Source organism: Grampus griseus, assembly GCF_964374135.1.
Source record: "Grampus griseus genome assembly, chromosome: 5".
Taxonomy (NCBI): domain Eukaryota; kingdom Metazoa; phylum Chordata; class Mammalia; order Artiodactyla; family Delphinidae; genus Grampus; species Grampus griseus.
In genome coordinates this window covers 3,411,252-3,426,189 of record NC_138998.1, presented here as the reverse complement: position 1 = coordinate 3,426,189, position 14,938 = coordinate 3,411,252, and the positions used below count along the sequence as shown (strand labels likewise).

The 14,938-nt window shown below is 39.5% G+C and overlaps 1 protein-coding gene across 1 annotated transcript in view; it reads left to right on the top strand.

Annotated features, from left to right (window-relative positions):
• LOC309822845 (ubiquitin-conjugating enzyme E2 E2) overlaps positions 1 to 14,938 on the top strand; it is a 355,948-nt gene that overhangs the window by 140,561 nt on the left and 200,449 nt on the right. The gene's annotated exons all lie outside the window — the stretch shown is intronic.

The following is a 14,938-nucleotide window of genomic DNA, read 5'->3' as shown; positions in this document are numbered from 1 at the left end:
ACACACCCACCGTTCCCAGCACTCAGTCTTCCCTGTTCTGACCTATGTACAGGCTACACGAGGACATTTATTTCCCATACAGGCCAGGAAGGGTTTTCAGGACTAGAGATTTTACGTCGTTTTGAAAATTCTCACTGTGTACCCCTCTAGGATGGTTCCTCAGAAAAACAGTACCTCCATGTGTCTTGTTTCTCTAACTTTTTTTTTTTTTTTTTTGCGGTACGCAGGCCTCTCACTGTTGTGGCCTCTCCCATTGCGGAGCAACAGGCTCCGGACGTGCAGGCTCAGCGGCCATGGCTCACGGGCCCAGCCGCTCCGCGGCATGAGGGATCCTCCCAGACTGGGGCACGAACCCGTGTCCCCTGTATCGGCAGGCGGACTCTCAACCACTGCGCCACCAGGGAAGCCCTCTCTAACATTTTGAAACATGTATTGTAGTCTAGTTATGTACGTTTATATTAAGGAGGGTTAGGTGTGATTATGTACTTAATAATGACAACCTGTAATTATCTTATGATCATCAGCTGTTCAGATTTCATATTTGTTTTTCAAGAGCATGACAGGCGCTCTCAGTTGCTTGCCACGCGCGCCACAACTACTGAGCCCATGCACCACAACTACTGAGCCCGCACACCACAACTATTGAGCCTGTGCACCACAACTAGAGGGAGAAGCCCACACACCACAGCGAAAGATCCTGTGTGCCGCAACTAAGACCTGACACAGCCAAAACTAAAATAAATAAATAAATATTTTTAAAAAAGATTATGGTGCATAGTAAATGCAAATTATTTTTGCTCACTTGTCAAAAACCAGTTTATAAGTACTCTGTATTTTAGCTAAAAACTCAATGTAAATAAATATTGATGATTTTGAACATTGAAACCCTGATTACCAAATAGACAAAGCTATTTTTTTAAAGAGTAATGGCTATTCAGAAATTCAGCACAACGTGTACATCCTTTATTCGTTACAGTGTTGTAGGAAATGTGGAGCCTGACAGAACTAGGTTCACATGTGGCCTCCAGTGTGTTAACTATACGACCCCAGCAAAACAGTTAAGCTTCTGGGCCTCATCTTATCCGCATGTTAAATGTTAAATGACTGAAAATTCACAGTATTATCCAAATATTGAAAGATTTTTAATGTTTTCCTTCTTTTTGTCCTAACTCCTTTTCTATAAATATTTCAATATACGCAGTTATTCCCAATAATTAAGAATAAATTAAAACAGGGACTTCCCTGGTGGCGCAGTGGTTAAGAATCCGCCTGCCAATGCAGGGGACACGGGTTCGAGGCCTGGTCCGGAAAGATCCCACATGCCGTGGAGCAACTAAGCCCATGCACCACAGCTACTGAGCCTGTGCTCTAGAGCCCATGAGCCACAACTACTGAGCCTGCGCTCTAGAGCCCTCAAGCCACAACTACTGAGCCTGTGTTCTGGAGCCTGTGCTCTGCAACAAGAGAAGCCACTGCAATGAGAAGCCTGCGCACTGCAACGAGGAGTAGCCTCCGCTCGCTGCAACTAGAGAAAGCCCGCGCACAGCAACGAAGACCCGACGCAGCCAAAAATAAATTTTTTTTTTAAAAGAATAAACTGAAAGAGACACAAAATTCATCATGCTGACTTATTTGATTATTTTAAGTCAAGTGAGAATTAAATAATTTTAGAAAGCACAATTATATTTTCATAATGTAGTTTAAAGATACATGGTGGTGGGCTTCCCTGGTGGCGCAGTGGTTGAGAATCCGCCTGCCGATGCAGGGGACACGGGTTCATGCCCCGGTCTGGGAAGATCCCACATGCCGTGGAGCGGCTGGGCCCGTGAGCCATGGCCGCTGAGCCTGCGCGTCCGGAGCCTGTGCTCCGCAACGGGAGAGGCCACAACAGTGAGAGTCCCGCGTACAGCAAAAAAAAAAAAAAAGATACATGGTGGTAATGTAATAAAAATATACCTTTTTCCAAGGTAATGTTGAAGAAGAGCATGGGAAGACTGTAATAATCCTCAAATGAGGTAAATAATCAGGGACAGAGCCAAGAAAAAACCAGTATGTGTCAAAAGCAAAGAGAATTTGACATTAGCAGTGTTTTATAATTAAAACTGAAATATAAAACATAATTGTAAAGTTAGATTTAACAAAACCAACCCCATATATCATCTTTTCTCCCCCATTAAATGGAAGAAAACATTTAAATTGGGGGCTCAGTGTCTCCTTTTAATTTTTTATTTAATTTTTAAATTTTGAAATAGGCTTTTTAAAAGTTGCAAAAATAGTACAAAGTTTCTTCACAAAGAATTCCCACATGCCCTTCACTCAGCTTCCTCAAATGTTAACATCTTATATAACCACAATACAAGTATCAAAATCAGAAAAAAATTAACATTGATATTACTTTGTTACCTAATCTACAGACCTTTATTCACATTTTGTTAATCGTCCTGCTAATGTCCTTCTTGTCTAGGGGTCCAATCCAGGACCCTCCATTGTACTGAGTCATCTAGTCTGTTTAGCCTCCTTTAATCTGCACAGTTCCTCTGTTCATCTTTCATAATCTTGACACTTTTGAAGAATACTGGTCAGTAAATTTGTACCATGGCCCCTAAAAGTGGCATTGCGTCCTTCTCAGTACATCAGATCAGGGAGCACATGATTCCGTATGTCTACTTTGATCACTTTGGTTAAGGAGATTTCAACTTCCTCCACTATAAAGTTACTATATTTCCCTTTGTAATTAGAATCTTGTAGTGAGATGCTTTGTGACTATGTAAATATCATGTTTATAATCATATCTTTCTCTCAGTGGTGATTCTTGTCTGAAGCACTTACTGTGCCATTTCTTAACGGTGATTTCCTATTTCCATCATTTCCTCTACATGTATCATTGGAGTTTTGTGGCAAGGAGGAGCAGACTTTTCTCCCTTCTGTATTTACTTAGTTATATCTGGATATTTATTTTTATTCTGTGGGTTATAAGCCATTACTGGCTTATATTGTTCCCAGTTTGGCCACTGAGAGCTCATTAAAGTTGGCTCCTCTGTTCTGTGACATACTTCCATCATTTTTTGAACATATCCTTACTTTCTGACACACTAGTTCTTCCTGGCTCATCCCATACTTCCCCCGCTTCCCTCCGCCAATCCTGAAGTCAGCCGTTTCTCCAAGGAGCCCTGGTTCCTTGGATCCGTGTTTTCATACTTAGAAACCAAGACCTGTGCACTAGATATGCTCACGGGTGCCATGATATCACTGCTTCTAGGCTCTTTCATGAACAGAGCTAGGAAAGATATAAGGTATACACATACATTCAACTCTTATTTCTATATCAATATCTAATCTAAAACTGTTTGCTTCTCCAATTTCAGTTCAACATTACAAGGTTTATCATAGCTTCCCCCTACAAATAAGGAATTATTTGGAGCTCCTTTCTCTGACATAAGAAACTTGATTCTTAATATCCACAATATACTTATTTGCTCAAGCTCAGATATACATAAAGTAGTTTCAGAATTGCTAACTCACACTTTAGATTTTGCTGAGTTTTAAATGAGCCTAGTTGGACTGGCACATTTTGATTCTAAAATGCATGCATGACATGCCAGATATGTGTTCAACTGGTGGAAGTGTACCAAAAAACATTCTTCCAGTATTTTTTTTCCTCCAGCTTTATTGAAATATAATTGACATTCAGTACTCTATAAGTTTAAGGTTGGTTTACATATGGCAATGAAAATAATCAGTAAACAATTTATAATAGGAATAGAAAAGAGTTTCATTTGAGCCAAACTGAGGACTGTAGTCTGGAAGACAGCCTCCCGGATTACTCTGAGGAACGGCTCCAGAGAAGCATGGTTTTCAGCACAGTTTTATGTCTTCTCAGAACAAGAACATCAAATAAGTCAGGGATACATTCCTTCAAGGTTTCAAACATAAGATCAGCATGTACACGGTGAGTCAGTATAAGCTTGGCGCCTGGGAAGGGAGTCTTATCATTAAAGGAGGATCAGAATTGGCGTCCCAGCAAGAGAGGCATTTAATCTTTATTTTTAGCATGGACATGCTTTACTTCTGGTCATTGTTGCCCTTTTTTAAAATAATTAAAGCAGAGGTACAGTGTATATTTGGTAGGCCACACACAGGCTGTTTTAGTTAGCATAAAATTCAAGTTAACTCATGTATAAGCCAGAATGACATCTCCATAACTCAATATGTGAAAATTTCTTTTATCATATACATCATGAAATAATTATCACAATAATTTTGGTGAACATCCATCGTCTCACATAGACACTAAATTAAAGAAATAGAAGAACAACTTTTTCCCTTGTGGTGAGAACTCTTAAGATTTACTCTCTGGACTTCCCTGTTGGCATAGTGGTTAAGAATCTGCCTGCCAACGCAGGGGACACGGGTTCGAGCCCTGGTCCAGGAAGATCCCACATGCTGCAGAGCAGCTAAGCCCGTGCACCACAACTACTGAGCCTGCACTCTAGAGCCCGCGAGCCACAACTACTGAGCCTGCGTGCTGCAGCTACTGAACCTGCGAGCTTCGAGCCCGTGCTCCGCAACAAGAGAAGCCACTGCATTGAGAAGCCCCTGCACCACAACGAAGAGTAGCCCCCGCTCAACACAGCTAGAGAAAGCCCATGCGCAGCAACAAAGACCCAACGCAGCCATAAATAAACAAACAAATAAATAAAAGCTTTACTCTCGGCAACTTTCATATATAACATACCTCAGTGTTAATTATATTTATCATGTTGTGCATTGCATCCCTAGTACTTATTGATCTTATACATGGAAGTTTCTGGTACCTTTGGACCACCTTCATCTGATTCCCCCTCCCCACCCTTCACCCCCACATCTGGGAACCACAAATCTGATCTCTTTTTCTATGAATTTGTTTGTTTTCCAACTTAGAACACTATGTTAGTTCCTGGTATGCAGCATAGAGATGCAGTATTTCTATACATTTCAAAACAAATCACCATGATAATTCTAGTTACAATATGTCACCATACAAGATATTATATAGTCATTGACTATATTTCCCACACCGTACGTTTCAAAGCCATGACTCATTTATTTTGCAACTGGAAGTTTGTACCCCTTAATTTCCCTCACCTGTTTCTTTCCCCCCCACTACAATCTCCCACCACCTGTTTTTTCTCTGTATCTATAACTCTGTTTCTGTTTTGTTATGTTTGTTCATTTTGTATGTGTGTGTGTATGTGTGCGTGTTTTGATTTCATACATAAGTGAAATCATGCAGTATTGTTGTTCAATGTCTGACTTATTTCACTTAGCATAATACCCAGTAGGTCCATCATGTTGTTATAAAAGATAAGATTCTCTTCTTTTTTGTGACTAATATTCCATTGTATATATGCAACACATCTTCTTTATCCATTCATCTGTTAATGTGCACTTAGGTTGCATCCATATCTTGGCTATTGTAAATAATGCTTTAGTGAACATAGGGGTGCATATATCTTTTTGAATTGGTGTTTTCGTTTTCTTTAGATAAATACCCAGGAGTGGAATTGCTGGATCATATGGTAATTCTATTTTTAATTTTTTGAGGTACCTCCATATTGTTTTCCATAGTGGATGCACCAATTTAGAGTCCCACCAGCAGTGAATGAGGGTTCCCTTTTCTCTACATCCTCACCAACATTTATTATTTATTGTCTTTTTGATAATAGTCATTCTGACAGATGTGAGGTGATATCCCATTGTGGTTTTGATTTGCTTTTTTCTCTGATGATTAGTGATGTTGAGTACCTTTCCATGTGCCCAATGGCCATCTGTATGTCTTCTTAGGAAAAATGTCTATTTATATCCTCTACTCACTTTTTAATTGGATTGTTTGCTCTTTTGGTGTTGAGTTGTATGAGTTTTTGGTATATTACAGATATTAGCCCCTTATGGGCTATATCATTTGAAAATGTATTCTCCCATTCAGCAGGTGGCCTTTTCATTTTGTTAATAATTTTCTTCACTGTGCATATTTGTTTATTTTGACTTTTGTTTCCTTTGCCTGAGGAGACATATCCAAAAAAATATTACTAAGACCCATGTCAAGGGCTGTTTTTTCCCCATTGTATATTTTTGCCTCCTTTCTCATAAACTAATTGCCCTTGTAAGTATGGGTTTATTTCTGGGCTCTATTCCTTTCAGTTGATCCCTGTGTCTGTTTTTGTAGTACTACCATACTGTTTTGATGGCTGTAGCTTTGTAGTATAGTTTGAAACCAGGGAGCGTGATACCTTCAGCTTTGTTCTTTCTGAAGATTGTTTTGGCTATTCAGAGTCTTTTGTGTTTCCATACAAATTATAGAATTATCTATTCTAGTTTTGAGAAAAATGCCATCGGTATTTTGATAGGGATTGCATTGAATCTGTAGATTGCTTTGGGGAGTATGGTGATTTTAACAATACTGATTCCTCCAGTCCATAAACATGGTGTTTCTTTCCTTCTCTTTGTGTTATCTTCTATTTGTTTCATCAATGTTGTATAGTTTTCCAAGTACAAGTCTTTTTACCTCCTTAGATAATTTTATTTCTGGGTTTGTTTTTTTTTTGATGTGATTATGAATGGGATTGTCTCCTTAGTTTTTCTAACTGATACTTCATTGTTAGTGTATAGAAATGCAATAGATTTCTGTATATTAATTTTGTATCCTACAACTTTCCAGAATTCATAGATTATCTCTAGTAGTTTTTTGGTGGTGTCTATAGGATTTTCTATGTATAGTATCATAGCATCTGCAAACAGTGACAGTTTTATTTCTTCCTTTCTAGTTTGGATTCCTTTTATTTTTTTCTCTTGTCTGATTGCTTTGGCTAGGACTTTCAATACTGTGTTGAATAAAAGTGGCTAGAGTGGACATCCTTGTCTTGTTCCTAATCTTAGAGGAAATGCTTTCAGCTTTTCAATGTTGAGTATGGTGTTAGCTGTGCGTTTGTCCTACATGGCCTTTATTATTTTGAGTCATGTTCTCTCTACACCCACTTTGTGGAGAGTTTTTATTATGAAATGATTTTGAATTTTGTAAAAAGCTTTCTGCATCCATTGAGATGATCATATGATTTTTATTCTTCACTTTCGTACTGTGGTGTATCACATTGAATGACTTGTGGATATTGAACCATACTTGCATCCCTGGAATAAATCCCACTTGATCATATGTGTGATCCTTTTACTATATTGTGGAATTCAGTTTCTTAATATTTTGTGGAGGATTTTTGTATCTATGTTCATCAGTGATATTGGCTTGTAATTTTTTTGTGTGTGTGATAACTTTGTCTGCCTTTGGACCAGGGTAATGCTGGCCTTGTAAAATGAGTTTGGAAGCATTGCTTCTCTGCAATATTTTGGAATAGTTTGAGAAGTCATAGGTCTTCTCTAAATGTTTGGTAGAATTCACTTGTGAAGCCATTTGGTCCTGGACTTTTGTTTGTTGGGAGTTTTCAAATCACTGATTCAGTTTTATTATTGGTAGTATGTCTGTGCATATTTTCTATTTCTTCCTAGTTCGGTCTTTGGAGATCAGTGTTTGGAGTTCAGTCTTTGGAGATTGTACATTTCTAGCAGTTTGTCCATATCTTCCACTTTGTCTATTTTATTGCTGTATGATTGTTCATAGTAATCTCATGTGATTCTTTGTATTTCTGTGGTGTCGGTTGTTACTTTGCATTTTTCATGTCTGATTATATTGATTTGGGCCCTTTCTCTTTTTTCCTCAATGAGTCTGGCTAAAGTTTTATCAGTTTTGATTAACTTTTCCAAGAACCACCGCTTAGTTTCATTGATCTTTTCTATTGTGATTTTAGTCTCTATTTCATTTATTTCTACTTTGATCTTTATGACTTTTTTCCTTCTACTAACTTTGGGTTTGTTTTTTCTTCTTTTTCTAGTTCTTTTAGGTGTAAGATTAGGTAGTTTATTTGAGATTTTTCTTATTTCCTGAGATCAGCTTGTATCACTGTAACCTTTCCTCTTAGAAGTGCTTTTGCTGTGCTCCATAGGTTTTGGATTGTCGTATTTTCGTTTTCATTTGTCTCTAGGTATTTTTTAATTTCCTGTTTGATTTCTTCAGTGGTCCATTGGTTGTTTACTAGCATCTTGTTTGGTCTTCATGTCTTTGTGTTTTTTGTAGTTTATTTCTTGTAGTTGATTTCTAGTCTCATAGTATTGAGGTTGGAAAAGATGCTTGATGTGATTTCAGTTTTCTTAATTTTGCTGAGACTTGTTTTGTGACCAAGTATGTGATCTGTCCTGGATAATATTCCATGTGCACTTGAAAAGAATGTGTATTCTGCTGCTTTTGGATGGAGTGTTCTTTATATATCTGTTAAGTTCGTTTGGTCTAATGTGTCATTTAAGGCCAGTGTTTCCTTATTGATGTTCTGTTTGGTGATTTGTGCATTGATCTAAGTGGGGTGTTAAAGTCCCCTACTATTATATGTTACTGCCAATTTCTCACTTTGTATCTGTTAATATTTGCTTTATGTATTTAGGTGCTCCTATGTTGGGGGCATATATATATTTACAATTGTTATATCATCTTCTTGGATTGATCCCCTGATTGTTATGTATTGTCCTTCTTTGTCTCTTGTAATAGTGTTTGTTTTAAAGTCTGTTTTGTCTGATATACATATTGCTACCCTGGTTTTATTTTCGTTTCCATTTGCATGGAATACCTTTTTCCATCCCCTCACTTGCAGTCTGTTTGTGTCTTTAGATCTGAAGTGAGGCTCCTATAGGCAGCATTTATATGGGTCTTTGTTCTGCATGGTTTCTTCTGTTGTGGTGGGTTGACTGCTTTGGGTGGTCTGGTAGGTGTGGCTGGCCCCTTGTCTGGTTGCTTGCCAGGCCTTGTCTTTTGCAGAGTCTGTTGACCACTGGTGGGAGGGGCAGGTTCACAAGGCAGGTGATTACAGGTCCCCAGGGATCCTGGGGTTAGTGCTAACCCATGGGTGGACAGAGCCAGGTTCTGGGGTTGGCGGTTGTGGGGCTGGGGTTCCCACATCTGGTGTTGTCCTGCTGGTGGGTGGGTCCAGTTCCTGACATGGGTGGCTTCAGGGTCCAGGGTGTCCCAAAGCTGGTGACAGCCCACTCGTGAGTTGAACTGAATCTGGGGCTGTTGGCTGAGGGCTCCAAGGTGTCCCACGGCTGGTGTCAGCCTGCTGGTAGGCGGGGTCAGGCCCAGAGTGGGGTTCCTGGATTGGTGCTGGCCCACTGGTGAGTGAATTGGATTATGACTTGGCAGGTTGTAGAGCTACAGTGGTCCTGCAGCTGGTGTCTGCCTTGTGGTGGGTGGGGCTGATCCCAGGGGGTCCTGAGACGGGTGCCTGCATACTGGTGGGTGATGTTGGTCCCTGGGCTAGTGCTGGCCCACTGGCAGCTGGAACCAGGTCCCAGGGTATCTGACTGCAGGGCCCTGGTGACCCTGGGGCTACTGCTGGCACAGTGGTGTTTGGGACTGGGTCTTTGGCCCTCTGTTGGACAGGGTGGTGTACTGTGGAACCTGTGGGCTTAGAGGGTCTGCAGGCAGCAGGCCTGCTGGTGGGTGGGTCTGTGTCCCTACCCACCCAGGATGTCCCAGTACCGGTGCTGGCAGGTTGGTGATCAGGGCCGGGCCCCGGTGTTAATGAGCTGGAGGGAGGATTCCACAATGGCACCTGCCAGCACCAGTGTCCACGTGGTAGAACGAGCTCCCCCAAATGGCTGCCTCCAGTATCTGTGTCCCCAGGGGGAGTCCCAGATGCCTCCTGACCCTCCAAGAGGCTCTCCAAGATCAGCATGTGGGTCTGACCCAGGCTCCTTTCAAATTACTGCTTCTGCCCTGGGTCCCGGAGTGTGTGAGATTTTGTGTGTGCCCTTTAAGAGTGGAGTCTCTGTTTCCCACAGACCTCTGGGTCTCCCAGAAGTAAGCCCTGCTGGCCTTCAAAGCCAAACATTCTGGGGACTTGTCTTCCCAGTGCAGAGCCCCCATGGGCTGTGGAGCCCAGTGTGGGGCTCAGACCCCTTGCTTCTTGAGGAGAACCTCTCAAATTGTGATTATCCTTCCTTTGTGGGTCATGCATCCAGGGGTGTGGGTCTTGACTATACAGCATCTCCACTTCTTTTACCCATCTTATGTGGTTCCTTCTTTATACCTTAATTTGTGGAAGATCTTTTCTGCCGGTCTTGGTCTTTCTCATCAGTAGTTGCTCTGTACATAGTTGTAATGTTTGTGTGCCTGTGAGAGGCGGTGAGCTCAGGGATTTCCTACTCCCGCATCTTGACCACCAAGTCCGCTGCTGCCAGTCTTATCCATCTTGGGGATTTCCTACTCCCCCGTCTTGACCACCAAGTCTGCTGCTGCCAGCCTTATCCATCTCGGTCGTTTATGGCGCCTCCCAGAAGAAGTCTGCAGTCATCTTTTCTCACACTTACCAAGTTTTGTTCGTTGTATCTCCCAGGAGCTTTCAAGCGGCTTACTTCTTTTCTCCCCACCCTACCGCATCTCTCAGCTGAACCACTGGCATACCCTTCTGGTAAATCTCCCCACATCCAATTTTGCTCCTCTCCAGTTCAAAGACTGAGCCAGTGATCCTTTAAATACACAGATCTGATCATTTACCGTTTGCTTTTTGATGGCTCTCTCTGTGTTTCAGGTGAAGTCTGAAATCCTCAGCGTAGCCTAAAACACCCTGCATGATCTACCTTCTCCCCACCTTCCTAGCCTCAAGGCATGCAGTACTCCGCCCCTTATTCTCTCTGTTCCATCTCTGTTAACCCTCTTTGAGCTCCTGTTTCACGTTCCGGGTGTTGCATATGCTGTTCCCGCTACCCTAACATTGCTCCTTCTCTCTGTGTCCCCCTTAGCCCTGCTAGCTTCTAAATGCCATTCGAGTCTCAAATATCATTTTCTTAGTAAAGTTGCCCCTGAATTCCCAGTCTGGGTTAGACGACCGTGCCAAACCATCCCAGAGCACCTGGCATTTCTCAGTGGCAGTTTACACCAAACACGTTTGTAATTACGTCTTCTAAGTGGACTTTCCGGACTAGATTATATACTTCTTAAAGGAATGGATTTCACCTGTATTGCACAGTGTTATGTCCTCTGTGCCTGAAACAGTGTACATATAGCACGAAAACAGGGCTCATATGGAATGAATGCCTAAATTAATGAACCAAATGTATTTATGAAAAAGGTTAGGTAGATACTGAAACCATATCATGATTAATAACTACCAGCAATACATAAAAAGTAACCTTTGTACAATTTTTATGGATACAGAGACCTGTGGATCCTTTCTGCTGCATCATAGTACCTTACTATGTTGGAACTACCAATATAAGGTAGTAATCCAGCAAATGGAGAAAGGTTAAAATTGGTTTATACAATGAGTCTAGAACCATAAAAAACAATTTTTTAAAAAGCCTAAAATCCTAACACATAATTAAAAAATTCTCATCAATTCTTCCTCTCTCAAAAGTTCATTATTAGATTTCGCTAGCCATCACTCATTTTAAATCTAGCTGCTTTGAGATACCCAGTATCTAGGTTAGCCTGCTTTGTGTCCTTGATGCAGTTTTACATTTGAGATAAATTTATGTTGGCTTAAACATTAATACAAAAACCAATCTGTTTAAATGAGATGGTGATTGGAAATTTTGAGATGTTTTGTGACTGGCATTGATTTTGTATTTCCAGTTCAGTTGACTCTGACAGAAATTTTCCTATCATGTGATTGAAGAAAACTGTAACCAAGTATAAATGGGTCTTTAAATGCATTTTCATATTGAAATAATTTAATTTATCTTTAGGAATTTGAGAAAGGTTGTGACTTTTAATCTTGTAGATACTTATAAAATCAGAATCCTGTTTTATTTCTCAGGAAGTGACATATGAGAAGGACTATAGTTTATTACAACTGTTCTTGGGTTTTTTTTCTCCCTCCTTTTCTTCTTTCCTTTTTCTTTTTGGTACAATTATTTCCCTGCATCTTGGGTTGCTTAAACCAACATATTAGCAAACTAGTGATTTCAAAACCAGAATATAAAAAGTAAACAATCTTGGGCTTCCCTGGTGGCGCAGTGGTTGGGAGTCCGCCTGCCGATGCAGGGGACACGGGTTCGTGCACCCGTCTGGGAAGATCCCACATGCCGCGGAGCGGCTGGGCCCGTGAGCCATGGCCGCTGAGCCTGCGCGTCCAGAGCCTGTGCTCCACAACGGGACAGGCCACAACAGTGAGAGGCCCGTGTACCGCAAAAAAAAAAAAAAAAAAAGGAAACAATCTTAATTCTTATAGAAGTAAAAAAAAAACAGTATTCCTCTCTCAATTTTACTAATAAGTGAAAATGAGACAGTCTTGCTCAAGAGCACAACATCTGTCAAAAAAGGATGAACCAATCTTGCTTTAATCCCTGATGGCTGAGAATGATGAAATATACTGAGGCATCAATGAGGCTTACACCACTATGTCACCAAATTTTTGAGCAAAGAATAGCTAACTCAAAAACTGTACCTTTTACCCTGTTCATAAGAATTACTGACTTCTGAATAAAACCATTAGTTATAAAATTTAATTTCACTACAGTACATAAAATTTTAAATGCATTAATATATACTTTGCTTTGTTAGAAATAGCAGACTGCACATTCACTTTTATTTCACCCAAATGTAAAACAAGTAAAGATAATGAGCTACAAGGGACAACGTTTTACTATAGTTGATGTTATTACTCCAGATATTTACCGTGGATTAAAGCTAAGTGTCAGGTATAAGATGAAAGAAAGCCTAATGAGCTCTAAATATTTTTTAAAACCTCGCAAGATTATTTTAAATATATAAAACATATGTATAATTACTAAAACAAGTTCAATTAAAACTGGAAGTCTAGTATATCAAATGGTTTACATTTTGAGTTTTTCACTATATCTATCTTGAGTTTTTCACTATATCTATCTTGAGTTTTTCTCTATGTTCTAAATCTTCTATAATGAAAATTTACTTTTATAATCAGATACTTTTTAATTCAATTTTTAAATTGTGGTAAAATATACATTAGATAAAATTTACGATCTTAATCATTCCTAAGTGTACAGCTCAGTGACATTAAGTACATCCACGTTGTTGTGCAGCCACCACTAACATCCATCTCCAGATTCAGATAGTTTTTAAATGACCATTATTTTCTTTCTAACTCATCTAAAAAAGTTTTATTCAGTAACAGTCATGTTTCCTATATTGCCACAGGATAGTTAGGACAAAACTGATTTGCCTATTAATGAAATAAAACATCAAATTACAACAGTGTTAAAGATAAAAATACTTAAAAGAGTCCACAAACAAAATCTAGTTTTAGTGTTTTATGAAGAAACTTTATTTCAGATCTTTTGACTACTACGTATGTGGGCATTTGTTTAAAATAAAATCAAATATTCATTTCATTTAAAAGAATTTGCCTCCCAAGCCAATGTTTTAAGTAAAATTATTACCAAATTTACCTGGTTTAAATAAAAAATACTTCAAAATAAAAATACATTCAAAATAAAATTATTTGTTAAATTTGTTATTAGCAAATTTACCTGGTTTAAATAAAAAATACTTCAAAATAAAAATACATTCAAAATAAAATGATTTGTTAAATTTGTAAAAATTTCTTATTTTTTCCCTACTTACGGTATATAATTCATTTACACCACGTGTGCACGTGCGCACACACATGCACACACACAAACACACAGAGTATACTGCGGGGGTCTTTTCCATTTTGTGAGTTTTGGTTAATTTTATTGATTATAAGTCATGGACAGATGAACTAATGCATTTTAAATAAACGCACTGCTTTCCACAAAGCATTGTGTGAAATGCATACATACACGTTTGCCTTGTATTTTAAACCTCATTTGTAACTTTTACATAAAACTTTTTCTTTTTCTTTTTTTTTTTTTTTTTGCGGTATGTGGGCCTCTCACTGTTGTGGCCTCTCCCGTTGTAGAGCACAGGCTCGGGACGCGCAGGCTCAGCGGCCATGGCTCACGGGCCCAGTCGCTCCGCGGCATGTGGGATCTTCCCGGACTGGGGCACGAATCCGTGTCCCCTGCATCGGCAGGTGGACTCTCAACCACTGCGCCACCAGGGAAGCCCCAACATTTTCTTAATGTTTAGGTACATTCTGTCAATGAGCTGACCTGCAGGTTGGCATGTATAAACTATTTTTTAATAGAATCTTCCAATACAAAGTTTACAAATTTGAGATTGTTTCAATCAGTGATTTACATTTCAAACAAATAGGGTTTTATAGCATGGCTGGTTTTTAAATTTGGTTTAAAACTCAGCGTTTTTCTAATCTTTGAGAAGTTAGTAGGTACTCCATAAAAAGGGATTCCGTGGTGAAGTGAATTTTCCAAAAATGCTTTATTCCATATCCCTTTCTATGAAGGTTATTAGCATGTTTGTTTCTAACACATCCAGTAGTAAAGACATCTATTTCAATTTAACTTCCTGTATCTCAGCTTTCTGAAGATGGAATCATATTTGTATATGACATCTGCTAACAATCCCATGAAATGACAGTCTGTTATTAATCTGCTGATTCAAGAAATAATACTGTCATCTATATTACTTCGGAAATCTCCCCCCACCCACCCACCCCCACAGAAAAGGCTAACATTTCTATGATTTGGTCAAAATAAGTCAACAGAAAGAAAGGACAAAAACAGACTAGACCACTGAAAGCCAGAGTCAGTCTTCCCCCATTTTATTTTCCCTTCGTAATTGATGGCATAATTCTTCTCTCTTCAAACTCCAAGGATTCACCAAACCCTTTGGGGAATATATGTTGAAGTCCACAAAATGACCATTGATTCACAGCGGAGGGAAAAAGATGCCTGGATAATCCACACAACTGGAAAACCAATTTTTAAATTAGGAATGGTA